General features: G+C 34.4%; 3 protein-coding genes across 12 annotated transcripts in view; 1 reads left to right on the top strand and 2 right to left on the bottom strand.

The window, feature by feature from the left end:
- LOC127867104 (dihydrofolate reductase-like) overlaps window positions 1–23769 on the top strand; it is a 632040-nt gene that overhangs the window by 423270 nt on the left and 185001 nt on the right. The window lies entirely within an intron of this gene.
- Window positions 1–23769, bottom strand: part of LOC127867113 (uncharacterized) — a 707753-nt gene that overhangs the window by 329577 nt on the left and 354407 nt on the right. The gene's annotated exons all lie outside the window — the stretch shown is intronic.
- LOC127867094 (uncharacterized) overlaps window positions 1–23769 on the bottom strand; it is a 514868-nt gene that overhangs the window by 114979 nt on the left and 376120 nt on the right. The window lies entirely within an intron of this gene.

The raw sequence follows: 23769 nt of genomic DNA on the forward strand, positions 1-23769 counted from the left end.
GTGACTACTACTACTGCTGCTGCTGCTGCTGCTGTTACTACTTCTACTACTACTACTACTACCACTACTACTACTACTACTACTACTACTACTACTACTACTAATACTACTACTACTACTACTACTACTACTACTACACTACTACTACTACTACTACTACTACTACTAGTACTTCAACTACTATTGCTACTACTACTGCTACTACTACCTACTGATGCTGCTGCTACTGCTACTACTGCTGCTGCTGCTACTTCTACTACTACTACTTCTACTACTACTACTTCTACTACTACTACTGCTGCTGCTTCTAATGCTACTTCCTTAACTACTACTACTACTGCTGCTACTAGTATTGTTATTATTATTTATTCTACTATTGCTACCATTACTGCTACTATTCCTGTAAATGCTAAAACAACAACACAATAATAACTGCTACTACTGCTACTGTCACTTTAATTTGCACCAATAGTATAATTATCAGTAGTTTAACTGCTTGTACAACTTATACAACAACCACTTTTACTTCTACTCCTACAACATATTCTACTGCCAGCCTCAGCATTACTACTTCTACCACTACTACTACTTCTATAAGTACTACTATTTCTGCCCAAACTATGCACATTGTTTTATGTTTTATTCATATGTTGTGTAAATTGTTGAACTCTGATTTACTTTGAATAAAATGTGTTGCATTTTTATAAGTTATTTTCTCCTCTTATAAAGTCTAAGTTTTTTCCAGGGTCAGCTGAAAATGTTAGAGTCTTTTCCATGCTTAAAAAATTCTATGTTCCACTTTCCATGCTATCTGGAAATATTTTCCATGGTTATCCAGCCTAAATCCAGCGTTTTCCATTCCTTTTCCATGCTTTTCCATCCAAGGCTGGAAAATGCTTGGGGAAAAAAGTCCACATTTCATGGACATTTCTAGAACAAAACCCTGGAAAACCCTGGAAACTGTTTCAAATTCCAGGGATTTCCATGGAATTCCATGTTATACCATGGATTTCCAGCCTAAGTTCCATGATTACCCTGGACAATGTACACCCGGGTCTTTAAATAATACATTTATCAGCTACTGAGGTGTTTTCATAACTCTATTGAGAGTGAAACAAAATACACCAATTAAATTGATGAGATGTCATCAAGGCATTCTGGTTAAACAAAATCATTCTCTACTTGCTTGGGTGACGTAGTATTGTAGTGAAAATAAGGTCACTTCCAACAGCTTTGCTGTAGGGCTAGCTGTTTAGCTACGTGGTTTAAGTGTCTGACTACCACTCAGGAGGTCGTGGGTTCATTCCCCAGCTTGAGCTCAGTATTTTCACATAAGTATATTATTATTTCACACATATAATTCACTACTTGCTTGGGTGACAAAGTATATCATTATGTCACACCAAAGGAGAGTTCTCTGTTGCAATAGGCATTAGGCCATCTGAACTTAAAAATTCTATTCACTGAACATTTTTTTTATATAAATGTAACAGTGTTTTTTTTTTGTCATTCACATTCAGGTCCGGTAAGCAGACCCATAATTCCCAATGGAAAAAAGTATATATTTTTCCCAAATGGAAGCTAAAAATTCCCAATGGAAGGTTTTCAAAAAAATATAAAAAACATTTAGATCTCAATATTTTGTTATCTCCCATCCCAGTTCAACCATAGTAAATATAATACTGGACACACTTTTATTCTCAATTTTGAAGCATATTTTGCAAAACAACAACACCAATTTCCCAATTTTAGTCAAAACGCCGCAATTTTCCCCAATTCAAAGGGGCCTGGCCCCATTCCCAAAATGGTGAAAAAAACACTGCGTAAACAGTTGTCCTTATTCTCAAATATCTACTTTCCTAATTGTATCACGAGTGACCCCCAGGGTATAACACCAAAATACAAGATGCAAGGAGAGTACCAAATAAGAGAAGACTTTAACAGTCATTTTGTTGTACAATTTAATATGTGACATTTGTTTTGTGACCAGTTTTTATCGCTGGATTCAAATTTGAACAACTGTTGTAGAGAATTCCTATGAATTTACATCATTACGCATCAATTAATAATACCTAAGTAAAAATTCTTTTTAGAATATAACAAGTTATAAGTAGTTCTTTGGCTATTTAAATGTTTCAAAGCATATGATCCCTAGAATGTGGCATATTCAGAATCATAATTGACTTGTTACATACATAAAAGAGTTAATCTTATCATATTAGAGTGACTTAGCCACTTAAATACGTTTTTAGGTGACACAGAATTATGCACTGTTTATGCATGTTAATCATCATTTTAGTAAATGGGTTCAGAATATTATCGTTAAATAACTAGTGATGTCACGCTGATCGAATACAAAGTCACCAATAATCAATTCTCTTTTCGCAAAATCAATGCTGCTGATTAAATAGAGAAACATTGGAAATACTGAAATTGAGATAAACTCAGTCGGCAGTCAGTGGTTAGCATATGTGTTCATTTATTACACAGTTTAAACACGTCCCTTTGATAATAGTGTTTTACATATAACCCGTGTATAATATGATATCAATCTCTTTTTTTAGCATTAAAAGTTATATAACAAGAGATAATGGGTGTCAATGTTCAGCTGTGGTTTCAGTTTTGAATAAATAAAAGCTTGCCAGAAATTATTTTTTTAGAGGTCACAGTGGTCTTGACCTTTGAACTAGTGACCCCAAAATGAGTGTGGCGTGTGGAACTTATCAAGTTGCATCTATACATATGAAGTTTCAAAGTTGTAGGTGGAAGCACTTTGATTTTAGAGCCAATGTAACGGTTTTAGCACGACTCTGACGGCGGACGGCGAACGTTGGACAGTGGAAGACACGACGAGCTGGCTATGACAAAACCTCGGATTAAATTCTCCAAAAACAGCCGAGCTAAAAATTATGTTTTCACAATAATATTGTTACAATAAATGAAACGTTTGTCTTCTTTTTCTGCTTGATACATTCAGCTAAACCAGGGATTTCAATAGACGCAGAATCCTGCGTTTTGACGCGAGCAAATTAAAAATGACTCATTTTTGACGCAACCCTTTTTTCTGCCGTGCGTCGAAAATTTGACCCGTGCGTCAGTCAGATAACATCTCGAGTTCCATAGTAATAAATCCCGCTGTGCTCCTAATTGAAATTAATGTTTCAGTATTTGAAACTCGGTCTATAATCGAGGGAATACCCCGGGCGTTGTTTATCTTATCTCATCTCTTCCAATTCACATGTCACCGTCTAAATAGTGCGTGCCCACTAACTGGGTAATTAGCAGCAGTGATTACGTGATAATTGATTGACCATCCGATAATTGCAGGTTTTTTTGCAGACTTTTTAGACGGCACGGTTAAAGAAAGTCGGCAAAATTAATTAAAGTAAAAACAAAATTGATCAAAGGTCTATTAATTACGTAGATCCACAAGTAAGTCTAGCGAGTTTTGTCAGTTTGTTAATCCACCTATAATTTCGAGTAACACCCATCTTATATAAACTGGAATCACAGTTTAGTATTTTTTATACTAACAAGTAATAATACTACACATAAACATTGAGAAAACACAATTTCTCGATTTGATATCAATTATCCGAGTAGAATTAAATTGCTGCGTCATGACCTTCGACATTGTAAATGGCGGACTTAACGACTTAACATTCAACCCGCGTTCAATTCAAAGCTGGCGATTCAAATTGCAAGTAATGGCGATCCAATAATGGAGAAAGCATTAACTGGATTTAACAAACATTTGATAAGGTTTGTTAAACCTGATAACAACAAGAAAAATTTGGATTATTAAAGTAAAACTACTACAGGTAAGGCATTCCTAAGTGTACATATTTCGGACATGTATAGTATTCGGATAAACAGTTATAGATATACTAAATGTTCCATGCATTTAGATTGTGTTTTGTTAGAAAAGTTATCATAGGGATGATGATAATATAATGACGATAAATATGTGATGAAAAGGTGTTACCGGTACATATCTTAAATTACTTAAATGTGTTAAAAGACTTAAATGTGTTGTAAGGAAGTATATTTAATGTACCAATTCATTAAAATATGTTGTGTTATGTATCATGGTATTGTTATTTAATAAAGCAGTATAACTTTTTAAGATATTGTGTGACTCTTAGAGCATATTTTTATCCTAAAAAATTGAATAATACAGACAAAAACACAATTAACGCGCTTCAAAATTGACCCCAGCATTTTTCAATTTGACTCCTCAAAATTTCAGTCCAGGGGTTATTGACCCCTGGTTTTTAAAATCTATTGAAATCCCTGTAAACATACCAATACGTCTACTGAATGTAATAACTAGGGTAACTGACATTTTGTGAATTGTTCAGGAAAGCATATTTTCAGACATTTTCCAAAATACAGTAAGTCAGCACTTACATGTTTTTTTACGCTCAAAATATTTCAGTGTTTAAATTATGGCAACTGCTCCTTTCTTAATTTTTTATTGTTTTAAAAAAGACATATCAATTTGGATTTTTGTTTCGTTTTTCAAGTGTTATTTTAATACTAATCAGAAAATTTGAATACGGAAAAATGTTTATTATTTTAATAAAACAATGTTTTGCTTCTCCTGAAAATTTAACAAAATGTCAGTTACGCTACTTTATACATTCAGAAAATGACATGTGTTTGTTATGTCAATTTCAAAAATTTGATTAAAACATTATTTTTACCAAAAAGGTTGACTTAATATTTTAACAGTTGATGTACATCACCTTAATAAACACAAGAATTGAAAAAAGTAAAAATGTATAAAAATGTCAGTTACATGACTTATTACATTCAGTAGACGAATAGTCTATAATGGATATGTATTAAGTCTATATACACCATGTAAACCTAAACCAAATTGAGACTCTTAACCTTTCATGCTATGTTTTATTGTAATTTGTTCACAAATAATGCATTTACAGTGTTGACAGGGTGACCCAAGTTTGGAATACTCTTGACTTATGTTTGATCTTCGTTATGATGTTTTGATTATAAACATGTTGACCAAATTTCATCAAGATTTAGTCATACATTGGTTACAATTTAGTTTTGTGAAACCTTCAAGCTGCTGACCAGGTTTTTGATCCCACATGGCCCAATTTTACATTGACCTAATTATTGTACAGAAAACAAGTTTGACTTATAAAGTGGAAATTATGCGTTTTATATTATTTTGAATCTAACATGATTGTTAACATATCAGGGTTTTTTTTCCACTTTTTGGGAAGATAGCCCATGGCTTTGGAATTGGGAATTTTATCGGCATTTTCATGAAATTGGGAAAATTAATTCATTAGCTTTTTTTTCCACACGAAAAGTCCACTAATTAGGGAAATACTAAATTTGATATAACACTTTATAATCATTAAAATTAAAAGAACAAAATCATAAAATACTTTGTTAGATGTAATTGAATTAAAATTGAGATAAAATACGCATAAGACCATAAGACACTTCTTTCTAATAAAAAATAAAAATAAAAAAAAAAAAATTTTTTTTTTTTTTTTTTTTTTTTTGGAAATTGGGAATTTTTTGCCACATTTTGGGAAAAAAGTATACTTTTTGGGATTGGGAACATAGCCGAATTTCGGCTATAAAATCGGGCCAAAAAAAACCCTGCATATAATATGCCTTTTTTCCACAAAACAATACATAAATGTGTTTTCATGATGCCATTACACCAACACAATCATAAATTATGATGATTCACTAACATAAATTGAGATAAATAAAATAAAAATCTAAAGTAAATAATGCAAAATTGACACGTTATCAAGCAAACAATTCAAAAACATGTTTGGGAACTTATTTATGAAAATTGTACTACTAATGTGGTTTTACTGTGCCGAATACAACAAGTGTTCAACAGCGAGTGCAGACCGCTCATCCATTTGTCTTTATAAAGTTGAAGGGACCTATCTCAATACTTCAATCAAAAAGGGGAAGGCGTGGGGTTGGTGGGGGTGTATAGTGTTGGGGTGTGGTCATTTACTAAATTATTTTTCAAAAATGAAAAAAACTGGGAAAAACATTTGGGAGGGGGGATTATTGGTTGAGATGGTTGGACAGTCTTTCAAAAAAAAAATAATATAAATAAATATTTTTTAATTTTTTAATTAACCATGTTTCAAAAAAAATGTGGGGGAGGGGTCAGGGGGGCATTGAGAGGGGGTATAATTGTGGGGTGTGATCATTTATTACATTATCTTTTAAAAATAAGAACATAGCAGAACAGATATTTTATTTTATTTGTACATAGTACATCATCATATACACATATTATTATATGATAATTTATAACATCACGTATATCAGTATAATATATAAACACGAATTAATGGACATTTCAATATAACATAACACAGCATGTAAAGAGGATGATCAGTTTTCGTTAACATTTGTAATTTTGTTTCTAATTTCCAAGCTTTCTTTAATATATTTTGCAAGTTTAATCAATACAGATTTGTTTTCAGTTTTCAATAGCTCAATAAATTTGAACATTGATGGTCGTACATAATAATGTTTCTTAATATATTTCTTACGTATATTGCTAAAACAAGGACAAATAAGAGTGAAATGGTACTTGTCTTCAATATCGACGGAGTTACAACATTGACAGTATCGCTCATTTCTTGGTATTCTATTCCTACCGAATCTACCAGTTTGAACTCTTAAGGAATGTGCAGATAATCTTATTCTAGTGACAAAGAACCTTAAACTACTTGGCAATACATTTAGATAAAGTTCATATGACAGAGAATCTTAACAATTTTGTAACAAATCTAATACACTACTATTTTCAACAGAGCTATGCCAGTCTTGTTTATAAGTATCAATCAATCTTTGTTTAAATATATGTGGAAATGTTTTACAATCAAGATTATCACCATTTTTAAAGCAATCAGCAAAGCCATATGTTTCTAACAATTGTTTAACATTTGATACCCAATTATTATAACCTTTTGAACAATCAGATATACTTTGTCGATAAATCGTTTTCATAATAATATTATCAGTATTTAACAATTTACACCAATACTTTATTATCCTAATATATCGAGTAATATATAACGGGTACCTTCCTAAGTCACCATATACACCAGCGTTACAAGTACTCATTCTGACCTTTAAAACACTTTTACAAAATTTGAGGTGTATACGCTCTATTTCTTTAGATTTAGTTGCGCCCCATACCTCGGCAGAATAATTCAATATTGAACCTATAAAGGAATCGAAGAGCTGGCATTGTAATTTGGGATTAATATCATATTTTCTACAATTATACATAAGTAATTTCAATGCTTTTTATGATTTACCAATTAAATGCTCTTGATTCATAGCGAAATTGCCAGTGTAATTAAAAATTGTACCGAGATAGTTGAAGTTATCTACAGTTTCTAACAAGTTCCCATGGTAACTCCACTTCTCATTTGGAAGTACTCTGCCTCTTTTTCTAAAAACCATAACCTTGGTTTTTTGGGTGTTTACCTCAAGACCCCAACAGTTACAATAATCGTATAAACTATCTAAGCTATTTTGTAAGTCTTCTGTTTTTTTACCCAAAATTGCCATATCATCAGCAAATAACAATAATATTAACAACATATCCTCAAAATATAAACCTGGATCTAAATTACTTTGTAAATGTAGTTCTAGGTCTTCCACGAATAAAGAAAAAAGCAGAGGCGAAATTACCTCCCCTTGACGTAGTCCAACAGCGTAGCTTAAAAAGTCTGAGTACGTATTACAACTGCGAACGCAAGACTTAACCTTTTCATACATATCCTTAACAATACGTAATAGTTTACCTTGAATACCACATATGTATAATTTAAGCCAAAGGCAATTTCTGTTAATACTATCAAAACAAGATTTTAAATCAATAAAACCAACATACAGACGCTTGTTATTATTTATATAGTGTTGTATTACTGAGTGGAGAATAAATATCGCATCAACAGTTGATTTCCCTTTTCTAAAACCGAATTGGGCATCAGATATAACATTATTATTTTCACAAACAATCCAATTCTTTTATTTAAAATAGTTGTGAAAAGTTTAGAAAAACAACTAACTAGTGTTATTCCCCTGTAATTCTGTGCATTTTTTGTATCGCCTTTCTTATGTACAGGAACAATAACACCTTCTATCCATTTGTCGGGAAAGAAACCAGACTCTAATATGGCATTAAATAAATCACACAGGTGAGCACACAAGATGTCTATACTTTCAGTAAAATACTCATTTAAAAGGAAGTCTGGCCCTGCAGCTTTGCCTTTTTTGAGAGATTTAACAGCATATAAAACTTCAATAGCAGTAATAGGAATATTTAACTCATCAAAGGGGCAATCATCATTATCAAAAATATTTTCTTGGTAAAACACATTTGCTTCTGCATTATTACATACAAATACATCGTTACATAATGATGAGAAGTATTTACAAAAGTCATCTACAGAAACATCATTTCCAACAGATTTCTTATTCTTTTTAAAATAACTCCAAAATTGTTTCGGTTTACAAAACCTAAGTTTTTCCATTTCAGAGCATTTCTTTTTTAAGTAAGAATTCTTCTTTTTTCGTACTAATAATTTGTATTCTTTTTTACATTTACACAAATATTCTCTACTAACTTTCGTTTTACATGTATTATAAGCATACCGTGAATCTAAATATATTGTTCTTAAATTTTTACATTCATTGTCGAACCAGTCTGCATCTTGCACATGAGATGTGTCGGAGAATGACGTTTTGTCATTTTGTGATATACTGTTTTAGAAAATAACGGATCCGCTACTTCCCGGGTTATAAAGGTAAAACTATTCAGTGCATTATTTATAGACGACCGACTAGTGCTATCAATATTCCCTGTAATCCTATTAAAATCAGGCAATTTGGTGATCAGACTGGTTCGAAATGTATTTACATAATCACTATTCCAATTATATCTAACATGGGAGCTTTCATTCACTACAGGTGTAAAATTATTACAAAGAAGAGAGAAACTAATTGGGGTATGATTGCTCCATTCATTTACAGAATGTATTGTAAAGTCACGTATACTTGAGAAGTTCGTGTCTTTTATGAGTAGGTCATCAATGACAGAAGCTCCGTGCTGGGCGACATAAGTAAACGATCCAATATTAAAATCATTACCTAATCTACCGTTAGCTACTCGCAGATTGTTTGACCTACAAAGATCAAGCAGTTTTGTTCCATTTTTTATCCATTGAAGCCCTTTCCATATTATAATCGGGAACATAATCAAATTCATCAAAACAATGGTTTACACTATCAAATACAACAAAATCTTTTTTATCACCTATTCTACTGTTAAAGTCGCCTATCGGATAGACAGAACCTTTACTTTCATAGTATGTAATGTCATATTCCAGGCATTCAAACAAGTCTATATTAACTGTATTGTATGCTGGGGAATCATCGCCCCACAGATAAACACCGCATATATAGATATCATTGTCTAAATTGAAAAACACTTTGTCTAATTTAATCCATATTAGTGTATCATGTCTATTTTTAATAATTGAAATACCATTGGAAAGTGCGTCTCTATAATACAGAGCAACTCCACCACTGGCTGGTCTTGATCTCTGATGCTGGAATTTACTATATAAATTATGCACGGTATAGCCGGAAAGTTCAAAATTACTGTCACTATAAGCCCATGTTTCGTAAAGAAAAATAATGTCGTGGTTTGATAAAATATTTACAAAGTCAGTATTGTCTCGTTTATTCCGAGTTAAACCATTAACGTTCCATGCTAGTATCTTCAGGTCATCCCCGGTGAATTCCTAGTCTCGCACAGGTTTGCCGTTGATATAGAGAGTGTCGGACGATATCCAGGATGTCTTGCCATCGCGCCGGGCCTCTTTCATTTTCGGCAAGAGCTGCCTCCGTTTGTCGACAATGTCCTTAGGAAATTGCTCGTTCACAAAGTATGGTGTGCCATTCAGAGTTATCCACTGTTTACGAACGAGTTCCTTTTCCTTATACGAAAAATTTCGCGACAATGTTACGATTTTTCCCGTCAACTTTGGAACTCATACGGTGCACTCGCTCAAAAGACATTTGGTTAACTAGATCTTGTGTAATTTTCATTTTGTCGACCATGAATTCACGTAGCTTATTTTCAGTGGCGTATGGATTTTCAGTCGGGGCCTCAGGAATGTTTGTAAATACGAGGTAACTACGCATAGACTGCGACTGTTACTAAGGTAGGTCAAGTCATTTTTCAGTTCATCCCTCTGTTTTTCAAGGGAAGATATTTTACTGCTTGCCTGAGCTAATGCAAAATCTACACTTTCAGTTTTTTCTTCAATCAACCTTAACCTTTCGCTTGTTTTTTTGTCAATATCATGCAGGTTTGCCCAAATTTTCTTCAAATCACCATTGACCCCTTCAACTTTCTTCTCAAGTTTATCAATTGCCTCGATTTTTTTATCCATCAAACAAATACGATCATTTATCCGCTTTAAATATACCACAATATCTGCATTGGATGGCTCTTTAGGATAGTTATTAGTTGCTGCCATGTCACTTTTTTGGGAGGGGGTGGGGGTGGCCATATTGCCAGGGTTTGTTTCAGGCGAAGATTCCTTACAAAACACGTCAGATAAATTCAACGTTTCAGCAAGCACATCAGTGTACAGTACACTGTTTGTTTGACTTAAAACGTCACTTACGTTCAAAGAGTCCGCTGAATTCAAATTAGTTAAACGGCCCGCCTTTTGTGATTGCCCATTGTTATCCCCTACACTGCTTATTTTCCTTTTTTCTCTTCTATTTCGCTCATGTTTCCCCATGGAGATTTAATCACATTATTTAACACCAGAGCTTAATTCACATATTAAACTATCACACCGTTTTGCACTGTCGCATACATCCGAGCTACCTGATAAATGCTCACAAAATCCCACGTTTTCACATGCTGATGTCTATCCACGAAAATATGTGAAATACCAGAAAAGGCGCACAAAAGTGTAAAAACGATACTTTCTATTTTTCAAAATGTCTAAAAAGTCACAGATCTCCACTGGAATGGTTAAATCCTATCACTGTACGATTTATTTTACTAAAATTCCTTTTCTAAATGTCCCAAAACTTTAATAACTTTAGAGCAAAAAATTTCACGTCTTCACTCTATGATATACTCGATGATCCATGTCTTCACTCTATGATATACGCGATAAGAAAAAAATGAAAATAATATTTGGGGGGGGGCAAGGAGATTCTGAGGTGGGGCGTGCGGGATGGTTTGGGTGGAGTCTATTGTGGTATGTCAGGTAAGTATTGTTTTTTATCAAATCTGATTATAAATCAATAAGTTATGGCACTTATAGCAAAATGTAATACTTTGACCTTGAGAATCAAGGTCATTCAAAGGTCAAGGTATAATTCAACTTGCCAGGTACAGTACCCTCATAAAAGTAAGAACGTATTTGAAGTTTGAAATCAATAGCCTTGACACTTTAGAAGTAAAGTGGATATAAACACAAACTTTAATCAAATATTCAAAGTTACTAAGTCAAAAAAGGGCACATAATTCTGTCAAAATGCCAGTCAGAGTTGCATAACTTTTCCTGCACAGTCCCCTTATGATAGTAAGTAAGTGTTGCAAGTATGAAAGCAATAGCGTTGATACATTAGGAATGAGGTGGACCTAAACACAAAAGTTAACAAAATGTTCAATTTTAAGTATAAAAGTGGTCCTAATTCTGTGAAAATGCCAGTCAGAGTTACATTACTTTGCCTGCACATTCCCCCTATGATAATTAGTAGTAACTTTTGCAAGTATGAAAGCAATAGCTTTGATATTTTGGGAATCAAGCGGACCTAAACACAAAATTTAACCGGACGCCGATGCAGACCCCGACGCTCAGGTGATGACAATAGCTCTTTTTTTTTTAAATAGATGAGCTAAAAACGATATGTTTGCCAAATGTCTATTAAATGGAGCATTTAAGGAGGCACATTTTACTGAACTGAACGTCTTGAAAAGTCTTCAATTACTATCACAATGCAGGGCTTTCTTTCCAATTTTGTAAAAAAAAGTTAGAATATCAATTTATTTATAAAGTCACAAACATTTCAAAATTGTAAAAAAAATTGAGTGTCAAACTGATCACAATTGTTTTTAAAAAAAACTAGTCATAAACTTTTAAAATTGGGAAATTATGTTTTTGTATTGTTGCACTTTGTTTCTTTATTTTGGCCATTTAATTATAATGTTCAAGCTGGAAGAAATTAATATTTCTGCAATCTAAATGCTGGTGTCACACATTTGTGATTAATACCAGGTGTGCATGTACGTCATCTTTTATATAAGTGGTGACTCATATATGTGTAGATTCCACTTAATTGAATACGGGATAATCGAATAATTCGGCTAATTGAATAGAAATTGAAAACACCAAACCATTTGCATCTCTTCCCGTTGAAAAAAACTCAACATATTCTGATAGCGAATATGGCGTATTTCGGTTAATTGAATAGCCAATTTATTATTGCACACTAAAATCCACACTATAATCCAGCAAAGAATGTCACAAATCTCCAAGGATACGCATCGTATCAACAATTTTGACAGACACGCTCAATCGACTGCCTTTGTTTTCATTTCACACTATGCATGTATGAAGCGTCTGTCAAGCGTCACGTGACTAACAGGTGTAGTATGCGAGCAAGTACAATGCAAACACTGGAGTCTACGGTGTGCAGTCAGGTGCAAACTTTTGAATGCAAACTGTCGAGTAACATACTTCAACAGTTTGTTGTTGCTTAGAAACAATAGAAGAGTGTGTTGCTGATTAGAAACAAACTGTTGACGTATCTTATGCTCGACAGTTTGCAATAGGTGATGGAATGTTACACTATTTTCTCAGTTCGTGTTTATAAACCTTCACAACTGCGTCACAGTAAATCATATCTAAACATGATGTCAAACAATCGCAAACGCGCACATTTGTCAAAACATCGCAGTCTTAACACTGCTGATCATGTTTTCGCAATAACCAAAATTAAATCCAGTATTGATCAGATTTTCCGGTAAATCAGTACACAGTACATTATCTGTTTCAATACTAAACTACCTGAAAGAGCGTAAAGTCAAAGATACAGCATTCTCCTCGCTACAAAGTTTTCCTTCGACAGTGTATATACACCCACACTATTTTTCGCGTGCTTTTTACCAGGACAATACATGAGCAATAGATGTTGCTAGCGTAAGCGTTTGGTAAGCAATAAAATGAAAATGGGAAAAATCATTACACGCACCAAATGGCGTGACATTGTACATTGCTGCATAGTTTACGCTAGCTTTTTGTTGGGGGCAAAGGAAATACATGTGGACGTTTTATTTAAAGCTAGAAAGTGTGTTTTGGATTACAAAATTTGTATTCTCATTTGGGAATTCAACAAAACATTTAATATTATATTTATAATGGATTGAATATTTAATTAAATATTAACTTTTTTTTAAACGCTTTATGTGTCCAAACGATGTTTTGATTATGCATGAAAAGCACAATTTCCAGGAGGATTACATCCTGTTAGTGATAACATTGGAAGTATAACGGATTCCGTATACAGTCCTATCCCTACTTCCAGTCACCCCTCATCGCCCGTCGCCCCGTGTAGGCGGCCAGTGAATGCCGCGACCGTCGATAAACACTATATAATGCACCCGTCTTAAGCGGTAACCCTGTTTCTCCGGCCAGCGGCCAGCTATTTTGCATCCCAAATGTTAAATTTCCCCCATATGAGTGGTCTCGCGCAAGTAAGTCAGTCATGTACATTGGCAAAATTACACCGAAGCAACGGCGATAAAATCGATACTTCCTTCCAGTCTGCAGTTTAGGCTCTGTAGTACTGAAGTTGTGTGATAAACATTTTGACAGCCAGTTTGCAAATTGCAATTAATTAGCAGCGGGTTATCGGGTTAAAAGCAATATGCGACCGTTTGATCTTTTTGTTTCCGCATGTGCGAATATCACCTATTATTACTGGAAAAGAGATTATTAAATTATAATTTATTATTTGTAGTTGTTGAATCCTACTATTTCAAGCACACATTATGATAATTATAAGCCAATTAAAAGTTAAAAAGAACAACAAAACTTTTAGCCGAAATCAACTGATCTACATGTTCTCTGTGCTACAAAGTTTTTATCAAAAAATCAATACATGCACGCTTTTCACGTGAAATTGTACATTGGTGAATAATTTTTGCGCGCTTTTGTCGGGACAAAGAAAATATATGAGGACTTTTTTGATGCTAGAATTGTAAACGTCTCGTTAACATAAAACAATTGGGAGTGTGTTTCGGATTACAAATTATTACGGTATTCTCATTTGGGAATTAAACATTAGCATTAATATTTGTTTTTATATTTACAATTATTTCAATATATTTATTTTGATAAAACCCTTTACGCGGCGAAAAAATGTTTTTATAATTTATGCATGAAAAGCGCGATTGCCAGGAGGACTACACCCGGTTGCTATAATAAGTCTCTTAAGTAACTGGCCACGATTTTATCGTGGAGAAGATCACTGTCGGGACCAATTCGTGCGGTAGGTATTACAAAGCCATAAAACTGCAATAAACCAATTAAATTATCGATTGATAGTGACACTGGAGTTATTCACGCATAACTGATTCACAACTGTTCCCATCTTAAGTGCATTGGGACCATACAACGCGCATTGTGTAAACAATGAATCATGAGAATGATTCTTTTTCATTGACTTGATTCTGCTGATGATGATGATGATATTGATAAAGATTAGAAAGATGAATATTATTTTTTTGAATGAAAATTTTGTTTTATAGCTGATTTTAGAAAGGAAGAAATACAATTATTTTAAGTCTATACATTGTTTAGTACATGTACATATATTTACCATTTTGTTTATACAAAAATTGAACAGTTGGCCATGCACTCATCAACTCCAGACTCCCTATGACCCAACCCCTTCTTAAGAGGCCACCCTGCTTAAGCTGCCAATTTGGCCGTTTCCCTTGACTGGCTGCTTAAGAGGGGTTGGACTGTAATTGAATACTCCGGATAATTGAATATTCGGATGTGACAAATGGGCTATTCAATTAAGCTAAATCTATTGTTCCTCTTTATTTCTGCACATTGCCATTAATCATGATCCTTTCAGTCAGGAATTTCCAGAAATGTGCATGAATTGTACAATATTGGTTTATTGGAATAGTATACACTTGGAGACTTTTCTAACGCAACACTTTTCAAACTTGAATATCTCCCTTATGCAGGGTTTTTTTTGGCCCGATTTTATAGCCGAAATTCGGCTATGTTCCCAATCCCAAAAAGTATACTTTTTTCCCAAAATGTGGCAAAAAATTCCCAATTTCAAAAAAAAAAAAAAAAAAAAAAAACATTTTTTTTTTTTTGTTTTTTTTTTTTTAGATTTAAGAAGTCTAATGTGTATTTTATCTCAATTTTAATTCAATAACATGTAACAAAGTATTATATGATTTTGTTCTTTTAATTAGAATGATTATAAAGGGTTATATCTAATTTAGTATTTCCCTAATCAGTGGACTTTTCGTGTGAAAAAAAGGCTAATGAATTTATTTTCCCAATTTCATGAAAATGCCGATAAAATTCCCAATTCCAAAGCCATGGGCTATCTTCCCAAAAAGTGGAAAAAAAACCCTGTTATGAGTCAAGAGGTTGATTACAAATTTCAGATGTGGTCAGTTGATTACATTTTGTGCTAGCGAACAATAAAAACATACATCCGTGACAATAGGATGCTTAAGCAGGTAGAGTTTAAGTAGGGTTTACACCATCATTATCATCATCATCATCATCATCACCATCATCACCATCATCATCACCATCATCATCACCACCACTACCATCTCCATCACCATCATGATCATGATCATGATCATCATCATAATCATCATCATCATCATCATCATCAGCAGCAGCAGCAGCAGAAGCAGCAGCATCATCATGATCATCATGATCATCATCATCATCATCATCATCATCATCACCACCACTACCACCACCGTCATCATCATCATCATCATCATCATCATCATCATCACCATCATCACCATCATCATCACCATCATCATCACCACAACTACCATCACCATCATCATCATCATCACCACCACTACCACTACTATTACCATCATCATCAACATCATCATCATCATCATTTTCATCATCATCATCATCATCATCATCATCATCATCATCATCATCATCATCATCATCATCATAATTATCATCATCATCATCATCATCATCACCACCACTACCATCATCATCATCATCATCATCATCATCATCATCATCATCATCATCATCATCACCATCATCATCATCATCATCATCATCATAATCATAATCATCATCATCATAGTCATCATCATCGTCATAGTCATCATCATCATCATCATTGTCATCATTGTCTTCATCATCAGCAGCAGCAGCAGCAACAGCAGCAGAAGCAACATCATCATCATCCTCTTCATCCTCCTTATCATCATTATCATCAACATCATCATCATCACCATCATGATCACCACCACCACTACCTTCACCATTATGACCATCATCATTATCCTCATCATCATCTTGGTTCTCATCCTCCTCATCATCATCATCAACATCACCCCCACCATCATCATCATCATCTCCATCATCATCATCATCATCATCATCATCATCATCATCATCATCATCATCATCATCATCATCATCATCATCATCATCACCATCATCATCATCATCATCATCATCATCATCATCATTATCTTCATCATCATCATCATCATCATCATCATCATCATCATCATCATCATCATCATCAGGACTATGTACGTGAAAGCTATGATCATATTATTTTTGTCACAAACAGAACAATAATTGTAATATTTTACATAATGTATATAAATGATTAGGAGATTAAATATGATCATTTACAATAGACATTTGCAGTAATATTTTTACAAATTTCTCATCTGAGTCCTGGGACTCAATAACTTGCAAATCAATGAGTTGCTGAATTGAAAGAATGAGTTCAAATATTAAACGATATAATTTTTTTAGAAATTTCAATGCATTTTTTGGACTCGCATAATTCAAAACGTTGCATCCCCAGAGGTTTTAGTGAGTCCAGTACGCTGGACTCGCAGGTAAAACGAGAGCGCCGATGGCGCTGAAAGCATAGTTGCAAGATACAGGGAAGATGCTGCTGAAGTAAATGTTTAGGTCAAAATATACTTAATAGTTTCCTTATATGTTTCGATGTAAAAGCGACAACTTTGAGCGAAAATAAATACAACATTTTGCACATAGAGACCCCCATAACCATACCTTTTCTTGACGGGCATTCTTAGCTGAATCGATTTAAGCAATAAAAAAGATTTGTCATGTTCAAACCAAAAACAAATTCGACTCAAATCAAAATCGACTGTTTTTGCGCCTTTTTCGGCCGTTTTCGAGTGGATTGTAACCTTTTGCAGTGCCATTTTTTAATTTAATCTCCAACTTTTTCCTATTTCAGGGATTAAGTAGTGAACACCTATGCTTACCCTATCAATATCTCCAAACGATAAAACCAGAACAAAGTGTACAACATGCCTTCGAGGAAAATATGATGATTTGTTTAGAAAGTACAGCCCTTCATGACTCGATTATTTAGTATATTGTAGCCTTAACGATTGCTGACATCACGAGTCGCCCCCCTTGTTAACAAAATGCTCTATTTTTAGAAACGGGAATTCCAAATAGTGACGAATGTGAATGGTTACAAAATGACATAACTATGAAAATAAATACGTAGAATTACATTATTTCACGCATACCATTATGCAACCATCCGTTTTCTTTTCCGACTTGATACATTTACAGCTTTCCATTTAATATTTTACAGACACAGCACTCGTCCAGAATTCACGCGAATCCATTAAATCCGATGCCACATTTAAACCGTTAACTCTACTCGTAACGTAAATTTCTGGCTCAAAGTAAATCATTTTAACTTCAATTAACACATCTCTTACTTTTAAACTCTACTTCATCAAATCCATAGAAAGGCACGTCAGAATCCATGTCATAAATCAGAAAACATTCATCGTACTCCGCCATTTTTTTACACATTTTCAAAGAATAAAAGTGCTTTATGCCCCACTTCCTGCTGAGAATATGTTTTAATTTCTATTTATAATTAACCGATGAAATGTTACATATACTTTAACCAGGGCCTTATTAATTCAGTTATGTAAACATTTGACCTCTCACAGAACAGTAAACGAAGGAAATAGAAATTGGGATCCCATATAAATTAGGTGTGAGGTCACTATCAACAAGAACAGAATTGTTTTACGAACGAAATTTGTTTTAGGTTATAAGAAGATTTTTTGACATAAAACGGTCTTAGAAAAATTCACTAAAAACGGTGTCAGCAATATTCTTGGAAGAAAACGCTAGAAAAACGTTTCCCCCCAAAAAATTGTAAGAATTACCATATGCTAAATTAAATAGATATTTCGTCTGATTTTTGATCAGGTAAGGCTTCATAAAGGGTAACCGACCGATGTGGATTTTCAAAATGTGGTATATACCTTAAGCATAGGTGCAAGCACCTATGCTAAAAATCAATGCATTTGGTGTACACCATATAAAACTTGCCTATGCTTTTATATTCTTTAGGGAATATATTGTTTCAATTTATTGAACACAATGAAGCCAATGTGTGTCAATAAATATCTGTTTTCGTTTAACACAGACCACTTCAACACAACTCCACAAAACCTTTTTTGTTATAATATTTAGTATTATTATCTATTTTTAAAAAATGTACACATATACAGTCGAAACTGACCTAACGGCCACCTGAATTTACCGGTCACCTGCAGACAACGGTCAATCTGGAATCCCCCCGACGAAAAACACTCTATATTACACTTGAATTCAACGGCCACCTGTCCATAACGGCCAACGGCCACTACATTCCACTCCGAAATTCATGTTTGACCTGAAATCAACGGTCACGCGTCAGACGTCTCGAGCCGCGAAAATTAAAAAAACAGCACATCATGTGTCCGTCTATTTTGCGGTAAAAGCGTCTGATAGCGGTAATTGTCTTTGATATTATAAAAGCGGCCCGCTGCGAGTAAACAAACAATTTGTGCATCCATGACCGGTATGTAAAATTGTTTCACCATTATTATTGAATTTTCATTTTGATTGCATTAAAAGACCAATTGTCTGCAACTCATTTTGCTACCAGTTGTTTATTAAAAATATATTTTATATTCGTTACTTTACATGACTAATCCACTCCTCTAAGCCGAAATGATCCGTAAAACAAAATTGTGTCTTTGTGTCGTATGAACGAATCTGTACTAAAACTAAATTTAGGTTCACATCGTACATGCATGATCAGTTGTTTAACGAAAAGAAGGTTGATATTCAAATGCATTTTTTTTCTCTCTCCGGGATAGTGTTTTAGTATGTTGATGCTGAATTAACAAATATAAGTGTACATTGTATATGAAGTGAAAATACCAAAAATAAACAACGGTTGCGATAGCCAGCTATAAACTGTTAGATGCCCATAATTTCACTTTAAACAGGTGACATTAACAATAACAATGTGTATTAATAGCAATTATCGTCTGCATGCATAACGCATTAGCGCGTGACAAAGTCTATTGATCTGTATCGCTGATTAAGTGTTAAAAACAATATTAAGCTGGCGAGTGTTTTTATAAGAAGGCGATAAGAGGATTAGTGATCAACTTTAATGGCAAAACATGGACTGATTTGCAACATTTAAAGCGTCTGAAAGCGGTAATTGTCTATGATATTATAAAAGCGGCCCGCTGCGAGTAAACAAATTATAAGGTGTTGAGAAGGTTTTTTCTGGGATAATTGTGGGTGTATCTTCTAAAGAAAATTTATCACAGTTTATGACTTGTTAAAAGTAATTATCGCTAAATTAAATGACCGCTATTTCTTTGAATTAGAACGGTACAATTACACCGTACTATCGGTTTATGACACCGAATCCGCTTTTTAGACTTTTACGGACGTTACGTCAACGGAACGTGACAAGCTTTATTTACTGAATGAATGAGATGCATGAGAAAACAATTATACCAGCGTTGATAAAGTCATTGTTTAATTTAACATTATGAAATAAAATCAATCTTAAAGATATTATTCTCTATTATTCAATGTACACGCGTAAGTTAATGCTGTTATTATGCTTTGTTAATGCAATGAGCATTTGTTTTACACTGTATGCAAACGGCTGGATGGGGTAACGACGTAGTAATACTACCAACTGACCAACCTTCTTAAAATTGTGATCCGAATTCAACGGTCACCTGTGGACAACGGTCACTTTGATCATTTCCCTTGACTGACCGCTGAATTCAGGTTTGACTGTAATTAAATATCATTTATTGGGAAATCGAAATGTTTGAATATGTCATTAACCCAAAAGCATTAATAAATGGTTTTCTGTAAAATTGTCAATGTAGTATTGAGCATCTGCGTACAAGCTTTAAATTCTGCTATTTTGATATGACAGAAGTGTTTGCATTTAATTCTTAAAGATCTAGATGCCTGATCTGACAAAAAAATCACTGTTAGTAAGCAATGAGCATTATTTTGTTGTTTGTTATGCTGCTGTATTGAATGAGAGTGTTCATGTGTCTCACAGATGGTGACTAATTCCCCAGAAGTGGTTGTCACACACTCCTCATTATTGCTTATTATTAAACATTAAAATAATATGACTTGGTCAGTGACATCACATTTAGACCCCAAAGAAGTGCTTATTAAGTTTGAGGTCAATGTCAAATCAAAAACAAAGGCTGTTTGTAAAACATGCATGCCCCCCATATGGGCTGTCAGTTGTAGTGGTAGCCATTGTGTGAATACGGTTTTTGTCACTGTGACCTTGACCTTTCACCTAGTGACCTGAAAATGATAGGGGTCATCTGCCAGTCAAAATCAATGTATCTATGAAGTTTCATGATCCTAGGCCTAATTATTCTTGATTTATCATCAGGAAACCATTTTACTGGTTTGAGTCACTGTGACCTTGACCTTTGACCTAGTGACCTGAAAATCAATAGAGGTCATCTGCCAGTCCAGATTAATGTTCCTATGAAGTTTCATGATCCTATGTGTAAACAATCTTGAGTTATCATCCGGAAACCATTTTACTATTTCAAGTCACTGTGACATTTACCTTTGACCTAGTGACCTGAAAATCAATAGGGGTCATCTGCCAGTCATGATGTATGTACCTATGAAGTTTCATGATCCTAGGCCTAAGCGTTCTTGAGTTATCATCTGGTGGACGGACCGACCGACGGATCGACCGACTGACATGTGCAAAACAATATACCCCTCTTCTTCGAAGGGAAGCATAATGAAGTCAGGTACATAAGATATCCAAGCAACTGTCAAAATACAATTCCCTAAGCATGAAACAAAGCTCTTCATAATCATATATCATTGATGGTTACTCTCAAACAGACAGACACAAAACTATGACTGGACAGCAAATTGAAATAAAACATTAGGCAATTTAAGGAGCTTGAATAATGACAATTATAACTAGAGCTTTGTCACAGACGAGACGAATACCCCCACATGACGCATTGAAACAGAATATTTTGCATGTTGTCTTAACAAAAAAAGCTGACATCATGCTCAATGTTTAAAACGCATTAAGAGACCCTGTGACCTAGTTTTTGACCCAGCATTGCCCATGTTTGAACTTGATCTACACATTATCTAGATACAACTTCTGACTAAGTGTAGTGAAGATCAGATGAAAACTACTTTAATTAGAGAGCGGACACCATGCTCAATGATTAAAACGCACAGAAGTGAACCCTTGACCCCAGTTTTTGACCCAGCATGACCCATATTCGAACTTGACCTAGACATCACCTAGATATGACATATTACCAAGTTTGGTGAAGATCGGATGAAAACAACTTTAATCAGAGAGCGGACGCTTAGTACGGAGCGACCGACCGACTGACCAACAGACAAGCTCAACTTAGTTTGGTGGGTTATAATTAAGAACTGGGCCAGAGTGAAAAATCTAATTACAAAATGAGGTTAATTTCTAGGAGAAACTAAAGATAGGTAAATTTGGTGTAACCAAAATTTAGACCTTCTGAGTTTAAGTCCCAAAGTTGGTCAATGTCATAGTCAAGATGAAGCAGGTGATTTTAGTTTATTAAGAGTGTTTAAGCATTGTAGAAAGCGGAAATGTTGTTAGATGGAATGCATAAATTTTAGTTAACCCTTTCCCACTAAAAGCAATCTAAAATGGCTATGTGAAAACAGCATAAAACCAGAACAGCTTGTGAGTAACTTGCAGTCTGTTCAGGTTTTATGCTGTTTGCTGCTTATCAGTATTTAAGAGTTTGAAATGAAGCCTTTTAAACTTGCATCTAGTAAGATAGGTCTTTATTTAAATCTAACTTTCTGAGAGAATACAAATGCGTCAAAATACGTATCTAAGTGGTAAAGGGATAAACAACAACAACAACATTTATTCAGCAATAAAGCTTATACAAGCTCTCAGCCTACATAAGCTCTTAGCCTACAAGAGATTGGACTCTGCATTAGTCTAAACCAAAAGTAGGTGAGCATCAACAGCAACCTGCAGTAAGGTTAATATGGGTGTGTTGGTAGTTTTCAAGCACAAAATCCATGCAAGTAAGAAAGATTTGTGTTCACCGTGTAGAGATGGAAGGATGGGTCAATCAATATGTACCTCCCAAATCTGTCAATGCAGGGGCATATACAATATTTTTGGTCTACTCATAAATATATTAATTTAAGAACAAGACAAATTTTGCTGTCACTTATTATTATTGTGATCAACGGAAATAACCACTGGTGAGGAGTCTCAAGCAAATCTGGTAAACGGAAAGGCATGCTTAAATGTTGACTGTGGAGAATAGATAGCTAAGTATTACAATCATGTACATCCTAGTTCATGCATACAACTACAACCAAATTAAACACAATAAAGATTAAACCACATTACAGTCATATCAGATAAAAGCTGCGCCATGACCCGTCTCTAGATTTGCCACCGATTTTCATCGTTTTACATGGAAAAAAGAGTGGCAAACGATGGAGTATTGGAACATCAAATTCGATGAAAATCAGTGGCAAACGGTGAAAAAAAAAAGAGGACAGTGGAAGAATTTACATCATCGATGGCATTTGGTGGCATTTGATGGCAAACGGTGGAGTATTGGAACGAAATGCCATCGTTTGCCATCCAGTGGAAAACGATGTAAAATTTTACATCGTTTGCCACAGACGATGGCAAACGGTGGAGTATTGAAACAAAATGCCATCGTTTGCCATCCAGTGGAAAACGATGTAAAATTTTACATCGTTTGCCACAGACGATGGCAAACGGTGGAGTATTGAAACAAAATGCCATGGTTTGCCATCCAGTGGAAAACGATGAAAAATTTTACATCGTTTGCCACAGACAATGGCAAACGGTGGAGTACATAGACAAAATGCCACCGTTTGCCATCCAGTGGAAAACGGTGTAATATTTTACACCGTTTGCCACCGAAAATGGCAAATGGATGAAAAAGATGTACAATTAGAGAGTAAACAAGGCAAATGTTGACGCCGCACAACGGACCACGGACAAAAGGCGATCACA

Source organism: Dreissena polymorpha, chromosome 2, assembly GCF_020536995.1.
Source record: "Dreissena polymorpha isolate Duluth1 chromosome 2, UMN_Dpol_1.0, whole genome shotgun sequence".
NCBI classification, from domain to species: domain Eukaryota; kingdom Metazoa; phylum Mollusca; class Bivalvia; order Myida; family Dreissenidae; genus Dreissena; species Dreissena polymorpha.